At 38.1% G+C, this 8156-nt stretch overlaps 1 long non-coding RNA gene across 1 annotated transcript; it reads right to left on the bottom strand.

Moving 5' to 3' along the window:
• Nucleotides 1–5649: 5649 nt before the first annotated feature.
• On the bottom strand, nt 5650–7694 carry LOC139992892 (uncharacterized). The gene is made up of 2 exons (XR_011801237.1): nt 6642–7694; nt 5650–5977 (listed from the first exon to the last, which is right to left on the bottom strand). It is a non-coding gene; the product is annotated as an uncharacterized lncRNA (long non-coding RNA).
• Between the last annotated feature and the right edge of the window lie 462 nt (nt 7695–8156).

The raw sequence follows: 8156 nt of genomic DNA, 5'->3' as shown, positions 1-8156 counted from the left end.
TTACTCGCGGCGCTGGACGCCACTCCTGGTAAAAAAAAAAAAAAAAAAAAAAACGAGAGAAACGAAAAAAAAAACGAGGGTATGCTCGAAATCACCGCGTGTTCTACCTGTCTCTTCTGGGAAAGCGAGCATTCTTCCTTTATTCGCGAGCGCTGCTGCGTATTGCTTCCTCTTCTCCCTATCTCCCTCGCTCTCGTTTTATTTGTTTTTCTTCTTTTTATGTGCTTCTGCATGTTTCTTGCGTATGCAGTCTAGAATTTTATTCGGTGCACATGATGATGATACGAGCGTAATAGGAAACGGAGACCAGAGCGGTGGAAAAAATTGTTGCTCCACGGTTCGTTGTCTTTGATACGAGTAGGATGCAGCGGAGTTCTGGGGAAGACTGACGAGGTTTTCGGGGAATGAGGATGTTTTGGTGGAGAAGCGATTTCACCTGCTTCGAAATTTTACTGAAAATTTCGGACATATTTTGTGTGTCATCTTCATTTCGAGATTGAAATACGTGTCAACCACTATAGCTTTATAATCGATCACGAAAATGATCATTTTATACATCGTTTTAAACCTAACGATCTTCTTCTGTTTCATATATGATCTGAATTGTTTTTATCCTTACGTATACAAGTGCATATCGTTAATCTTTGCAGGTTAATCTTTTGCAGATCATATTGTACGTCATATTATACATACTATACATACTCAAAACTGAGAATCTGCTCTTTCGTATATCATTTGGATCTTTTAACTTTTAGGTATATAAATGCGTACTGTTATCTTTTCGTAGATCACTTTGTATATCATTTTAAAACTGACCATCTTTTCTTTCATATAATACACGATTTGAGTTTTTCAACTTTCAAATTAAAATTTAAAATCCCACATTCTATTTCTCACGTTAAAACACGAAATAATGGGTATTGGTCAACAGTTTGCAAACTAGAAGGCACGTAGTCACCACACCATCGATCACGAGATTCGCTATTGAGAAAACTTTTCAAACCTTACTGAGAAAAGATTCCGTTCCAGTTTCCAGAATCGCGCTATGTGTGTCATCAAACGGATTCCCTAACGCGTTTCAAATGCTTAGCTGTCGGGGTAGCGATGCACGTGCATGCCACGGTTTTCGTTCGCGCGTTAATCTTTTGCCTCGGAGTGAAAAGTTCCAAGGGGGCGTGTCGCGTTTGATTACACAGAAGTCGACAGCTTTCATGGGAAAGGAAGCGGAACCGAGTGCCGAGCTTTGTTGCGCGGCGAAAACGCGTTCCTACAGCGGCGAAAAATGTCGAGGAGGGAAAACGGTGCCGACCAAGTCTAAAAACCAGAACAAATTGCCGAAAGATTCGACTGAATGTCAGACCGACCTATCGTGGCCTGACCTGCTGACCATTGTTGGCTAAATTGTTGCATAAGAGTATCTCGTTCTGAACTCGGAATAACATTTCGTACTGTTCTCCAGTGTATCGAGAGTTTGATGTGGGAAGCTTATTCTTCGACGTGCATAACCAGTTTTCCAGGAAAATGTCCAATTTTCTTTTCAGTTGCAGCAATATTACGTATCTATCTTTATTCAGAGACAAGAAAAGTTGCGTAACAGATGTAAACAGAGTGGTATACTCGAAGACCGAATATGGAAAACTGTTCTTTCATGTTCGTAATTAGATGTTCAAGATGTTCAATTTCTTTTAATCGTAATATAGGAAAGTGAAATTTGTAATGTGTAATAGCACGTCCGTACGATTGTAAATTTGCGAGATTTCACTAATCAAGCACTCTTATTCGTGCATATCTGTAATTATGTAGTAGGAACTAGTGTATTATTGTATGTATATTATATTTTATACATCGTATATTAAGATACGGATATGTTATTATTCGAAACTAAACTTCAATTAATTCGCGAAAGGAACGATTTCAAGGTGTTTGAATTCGGGTAACTTTGCTAGTCTGAACAAAATTTCAAAAATTTACATATGTCCGCTTCCATGTGGGAGTAGGAAGTATACCTAATAGGTTGCTATACATATATACATTGGTTTTTGGTATGTTTTGGTATGTTTGTTTCGAGGTAAACAGGGGTCTTTAGTTTGTTGAAAAAGTAACACTTCTTCGCAACAAGTTATTTTCGTGTTAAACTTCATCCACCAGCGGAGTACCGCACTGCTGCCACAGGCTGGGCTATTCTGGTTTTCATATTTATAGAATAGTACACAGTACGCTTGTGTCATCGCTGTTTGGATCGGCGAACGCATTGAAAACGCGGTGTCGAGCTAAGAAACCTCGAATTTGAAGTAATGTTGAATTCAATACTGAATTTTCTGAATTTTTTCAAATTTCTCCCTATTAAACCGTTCTTTTCGCAATCGATTACTGGCAAATAAATAATTATTTGCATCTGCTGTAAGCATCAAAAGATCCATTAAAAGATGCATTACTTTCGAAATAAACTAATAAATATAGGTATTGTATACTATACACCTGTCAACAATAGAAAAACGACCCTCCGATTTTCAAAAATTCCATCACAATAGCCACTTCCAGATCACGTCATGATCTCACAGCTTTCGGGTCTTATTCTCAAAAGAGAATTTTTTCCCTTTCTTTAACGAAAAACCAAAACAGAGGAAGGAAGAGAAGTCGAGCCTAGTGTCGAAAAAGTTTCTGCGTTGGAAGCTGCGCCGGGAGGAAACCTCACAGTCTGCGTGAAGAAAACCCCGTGCTTGCCAAACGATGGGTCGACACTTACAGATACAAATTTGACGAACAAAGGTAAAAGTGTTATCGGCACGATGAAATATCAGTTCTTCTGGCAGCCGACTTCCCTAAAAGCGGGAGAAGAAAAAAAAAACAAGGAATACGCCGTTGCAGAGGAAGACACTGGAGAAACGTCCTCATTATGGGTGCCAACCCCCCGCAGCTCGACCTTTAAATTCGCAGGAGGTCGTTCGTTCTGGAATTTGTCTCGTTGGATATATACTTCGAGTTCGTTTTCTTTCTACAAAAGTTACAGCCCTCCCGTGGAACATCCAGACTTTTAACTAATAGTCGCGCGATGTCACGCAGATTCGTCACGTTATTGACCAATTGCTTTATTGGTTCATTGTACCGAGTTTCAAAGACGCGATGTGGAATATCTGTGTTGCTCTTCTTAGATTCTGCACTGTTTTCAAGGATGATGATAATGCAGCGACGATAGAATACAAGAATAATACAAATTTGCCAATGTTGTTTGTTATTTGTCATAGATGTTGCGTGAAATATACAAAACTGTTGAAGTTTACTGGATAAAAATTACACATTCCTGCTGCTCGCTTCACTATTGTTTATTCCACTTTTTATAGAATATTTTTAATCGTAAGAAATTGAATATTCTATGTCTGCAAAAACTACTTGGAACAGAACAACTTCTCAGACAACAGATTTCTAACACTATTTCATAAAAAAGAATAAATCTTCGGTAGAGATGATATTATTTATAAAATGTTGCTCGTATGAAAATCCATGCTTATTATCATGATCAGAATAGTTTAAATAATGATTTACCGTATTTATGTCATATAACATTCACGACAGCAAACAACAAAAGTAAGTGGTGTTGCAAAATCTCTATGAAATAAGAATGACAAGTAGCATGGACTAACACCATGTCAAAGGGCCTAATCGTTACTATATTCTTAACCATCAGTCATCCGCAATACAGAAATTCCTCGAGGCGGCTAGGAGGTTGGGTTTTGCGGGTGTTTATGGAGCCAACAATACGCCCCTTCTGCTCCCTTTTTACCCATCCAACCAAACCTCAATTGTATTCTCTTAGGATTTTACTTCCTTGACCATATGCCTTTGACACGGCTGCAGCTGTCGTTACCACTTTACCAAAGTGACTTTACGACGATTACAAAATAAGGTTAGACAGATTTATAACATAACTTTTAAGAGAAAGAAAATGATTGTATATTACCCTTTCAAGCAAAATTTTAGGAAATTCTGAATTTTCAACAGAAAATTATCCCTTTCATATAAATTTTGAATACTTGTAAGGATTAACCTCATCAGATTGCAATATAACAATTGCCCCATTCAAATTCCTATTCTTAAACTATTATCTTCTTGTAGATCATCTTACACGGTGGATTTCTTTTTCATTCTATACGACATGTAAAAGGAAACACTTTGTTTCCATAACTCATGCTCAATATGTACTATTTCTTTCTAAATTAATATTATTAATTATCTTATGGAATTAAATATCTACAAAATTGAATATTCAGTATTCAAAGAATAAATAACATTAGAATATAACAGGAAATAGTCCCAGTTAAAGTGTAACTGTACAGCATTCTAGATTCTACTGTATAGTACCTTATATTTATATATATAGTATATAGTATATATATAGTATATATAGTATATATAGATATATAGTATATATATAATATATATAAATATATAATATATATAATATATATCTATAAATATATAGTATATATAGTATATATTATATATATTTATGTTTATATAGTATATATATACAGTATATAGTACCTCTATAATTTCTTAACCTAAACACAATTTCATTTGTTTAAAATCCGGATTAACAACTTCGACCAACAAAGCGTTATAAATCACTACTCTTATTAGCATAATCCGATTATAACGTATCCAATGAAGTTACTGCTAAGCTAAGGTCTTTTTGGCTGGTAAAGCCTATCAACCAGACCCATCCATATATTTACTCGTTGAGACCACGCCTCCTTTATCTCGTTCGGTGCTTGCACGGTCATCGTCGCAAATTTCAGCCATTTATCCGGCCTGTTCCGAGGACAATGAGAGGAATCGAGGCAAGCGTACGAGTCGCGTGACGGTGCACGACAGTTTTCCCGATTTCGAGGCTAACAGAGATGATTCGTTCCGGCTGTAATGCGTTTATGGTACCGTGTCTGGCTGTCTCGCGTCCGTCACGCTTCAATCCCGTGTTACATGACCCGTTGGACGTGCTAAGGAGACTTAAAGACTCCGTTTTGTGCAACAGGGCCCCCTGCAGCAGGGTCAGACTTTGCTCGACAAACCGTCACCCACGTTTCGTCGATCATCGCACGTAGCTTTTTTTCTCCAAAGATTTTAGACTCGCGTTTCACTTTCCTTTCTTTTCTTCTTTATTTTATTCTTTTTGCTCTTCTTTTTTTTTTTTTTTTTTAAGCGTAACACTTATTATATGTGTTGCGTTGCTTATAGATGATAACAACAATAATATAACATAGTGGCGATAATGTAGCAATAATACAATATAATCCCAAAATACAGTACGACGATGTGACTGACTGTAGCAGAAGTAACGAAGAGCTAACGCAAAGATGGGCAAGATCTGAGCTTCGGAAAAAATCTATTTGAAAATTTTGAAAATAATTGCATTGGAGGAGATTTTAATTTACTCTATGGATATTTAAAAATGTGTGTCTCCAAAGCAATCAAGGCTACGCCTACATTTCCTTTTTTCTTCTCCAGGATTGAATGATCAAAATGTACCCTACCAGGTATGTAAATATAAAACCGGAATTATTGTATAGAAAATACACGTTTATTGTATGAAAACGATAAAAAATATTTTATTCGAAGTATTGCCCATCGCTAGCTATACATTTTTCCCACCTGTCTGGCAATTGGTGGATGCCACGCCAAAAAAACTGTCGCTCTTTTGAGGCAAACCAGTCATCGAGCCATTTTCGTACATTTTCGTAAGAAGCGAAGTGCTGGTCAGAAAGTGCGTGTCCCATCGATGCAAATAAATAGTAATCGGACGGAGCCAAGTCTGGTGAGTAAGCCGCGTGCGAAAGTATTTCCCAACTGAACGCTTCAATCGTTTCCTTGACCGGTTTTGCTGTATGTGATGGTGCATTATCATGAAGAAAAATTACTTTGTGTTGCCTTTTTTGATATTCTGGTCGTTTTTCACGCAAAGCTTGATTCAAATCGATCGTTTCTTGTCGGTAGCGCTCAGTATTAACGGTTTCGCCAGGTTTTAACAGCTCATAATAGATCATACCCTTCTAATCCCACCAAACACAGAGCATTGTTTTCCGTCGATAGCGATTTGGTCTTGTAGTCGATGTCGGTGGTTCGCCTGGAGCTACCCATGATCTTTTACGCTTAGGATTCTCAAAATATATCTACCATTTTCATCGCCAGTCACAATTCGGTGGAGAAATGACTTTCTTTTGTATCTGGCGAGCAGCATTTCGGAAGTGGTTTTTCGGTTTTCCTGCTGTCTTTCATTCGGTTCATGTGGAACCCACTTTCCCACCTTCTGGATCTTCCCCATGACTTTCAAACGTATGGAGACGGCTTCTCGTGTCACGTTTTATTGATCAGCGAGTTGCTGTTGCGTTTGAGCGTCATCCTCATCCAACGATGCTTGCAATTCTCTGTCTTGAAACATTTTCGGTGGTCTTCCGCGTTCTTCGTTCCTCGCGTCAAAATTGCCACTTCTGAATTTTTTAAACCGCTCAAAGCACTGTGATTTACCAAGAGCATGCTCACCGTAAGCTTCGACTAGCATTCGATGCGATTTTGCAGCAGTTTTCTTGAAATGGTAACAGAAAATCAATGCTGTCCGCAAATCGTAGTTTCCAGGCACAAAATTCGACATGTTCAACGCTATTACAAACTATACTGTTGTATGAAACTGGTATTGTTCTGAGTCGGAAATGTTTGTGAGATGTCAACAAAGACTTTTGGCATCAATGACGCAGTTTAGTGATAACTACATTATCAACTAGGGCCATCTATAGGCACTTTCCGGTTTCATACTTACAGACCTGATAAAATCACAAAGGTGGATCGTTAACGCGATAGAATGATGTCATGAATATTATGATGGCAACAGGGAAAGGCTGAAAGTCAATCGAGGAACGAAATGATTGCAGGGAGGACAAAAGAAAGAGACAGCCAGGTCGATACGGAGCGTAGAAAGTTTCGATCGGAGGATCGAGAGGATGGATAAAGTCGGCGGTGCCCTCTCCGCGTATAACCACGGATTGCCTGGGTTCTTTATGGGCAATCTATGGTGATGGAGATGATAGGCAAGCAGATATACGTAAACCTGATTCTAGAGGATCTTCCGCGACCCTACTGGAAGCGAGTACGCGGCTGGAAGCGCCGGGAGAACCGCCTCGATTCCCCAATAGTTTAACTTACGGCCGGATTTACTGGCGGAGATAGGAGAACCCTCGCGTATTGGCTGATAGACCCGCGACACCTACGCTCTCACGGATCCTCAGCGATCCTCAAACTTGCCCAGATTTTCCACGATCGTCCCTCATCCAGTTTTACTCCATACGAGTGGTTTAATCACGTACACACGTATAATAGCGAACGTATTGTACAAATAAATGTACCTTAACTCATAATCATTAACCGAAATGAAAAATTGAATAGCTATGGTGCGTTTCCACGTACAAGAATGTATCTTGGAATTATATATTATAGGATATATGTAATAAACAACATAATGAATAATTCGATTGAATAATGTATCGACCAATTTTTAATGAATAACATAACGAGTAATTGCAGCGAATGATATTATCACATATATTTAATTAATTGACGAGCAAGCATTCCCTGTTTACAACTTCACTTCTGAGAAAATTAGTACGAGAAAAAGGAATGTTTTATTTTGCGATGTAATTATAGTAGAGTAACCACCTAATGCTAAGCATAGACTAAGAATAGACTAAGAAGATAAAGAATAAAATTATTCGTTTATCCCCTGTCAAGAGAACTAAACATTCGTTTAATCTCTAATCTCTAACTGATTGAAACTAATCTTAACCAAATGTATGGGTCTCTTAACTAAATGTATGGCTCTTACTGTCGGGTACCTAATTGTAAATGTATGAAATGATTCTTAATACCCGAAAGCTCTACTTATGTAGAACCCGCAAATTGCTTAAAAAATACCAAAAGGCCAAAATGTAGATGCAGATAAATCAAAACCACGAATCACGAAGCTCTTAAAAGCTTCCGCAGTTTCTGTTCCTTCTCTTCCACTTCGATGTCGAAATCGAAGAAGTCTGCTGTACGTTTTCGTAGCATTCTTCCACAACGAAAATAAAAGCATGCACGTATACTTCTTGGTTAGCATCAATTAAATTACAAGC

The sequence above is a fragment of the Bombus fervidus genome, chromosome 12, assembly GCF_041682495.2.
Source record: "Bombus fervidus isolate BK054 chromosome 12, iyBomFerv1, whole genome shotgun sequence".
Classification (NCBI taxonomy): Eukaryota; Metazoa; Arthropoda; class Insecta; order Hymenoptera; family Apidae; genus Bombus; species Bombus fervidus.
Note: the sequence above shows the minus strand (reverse complement) of the source record. Positions and strands in the feature narration are given on the sequence as shown.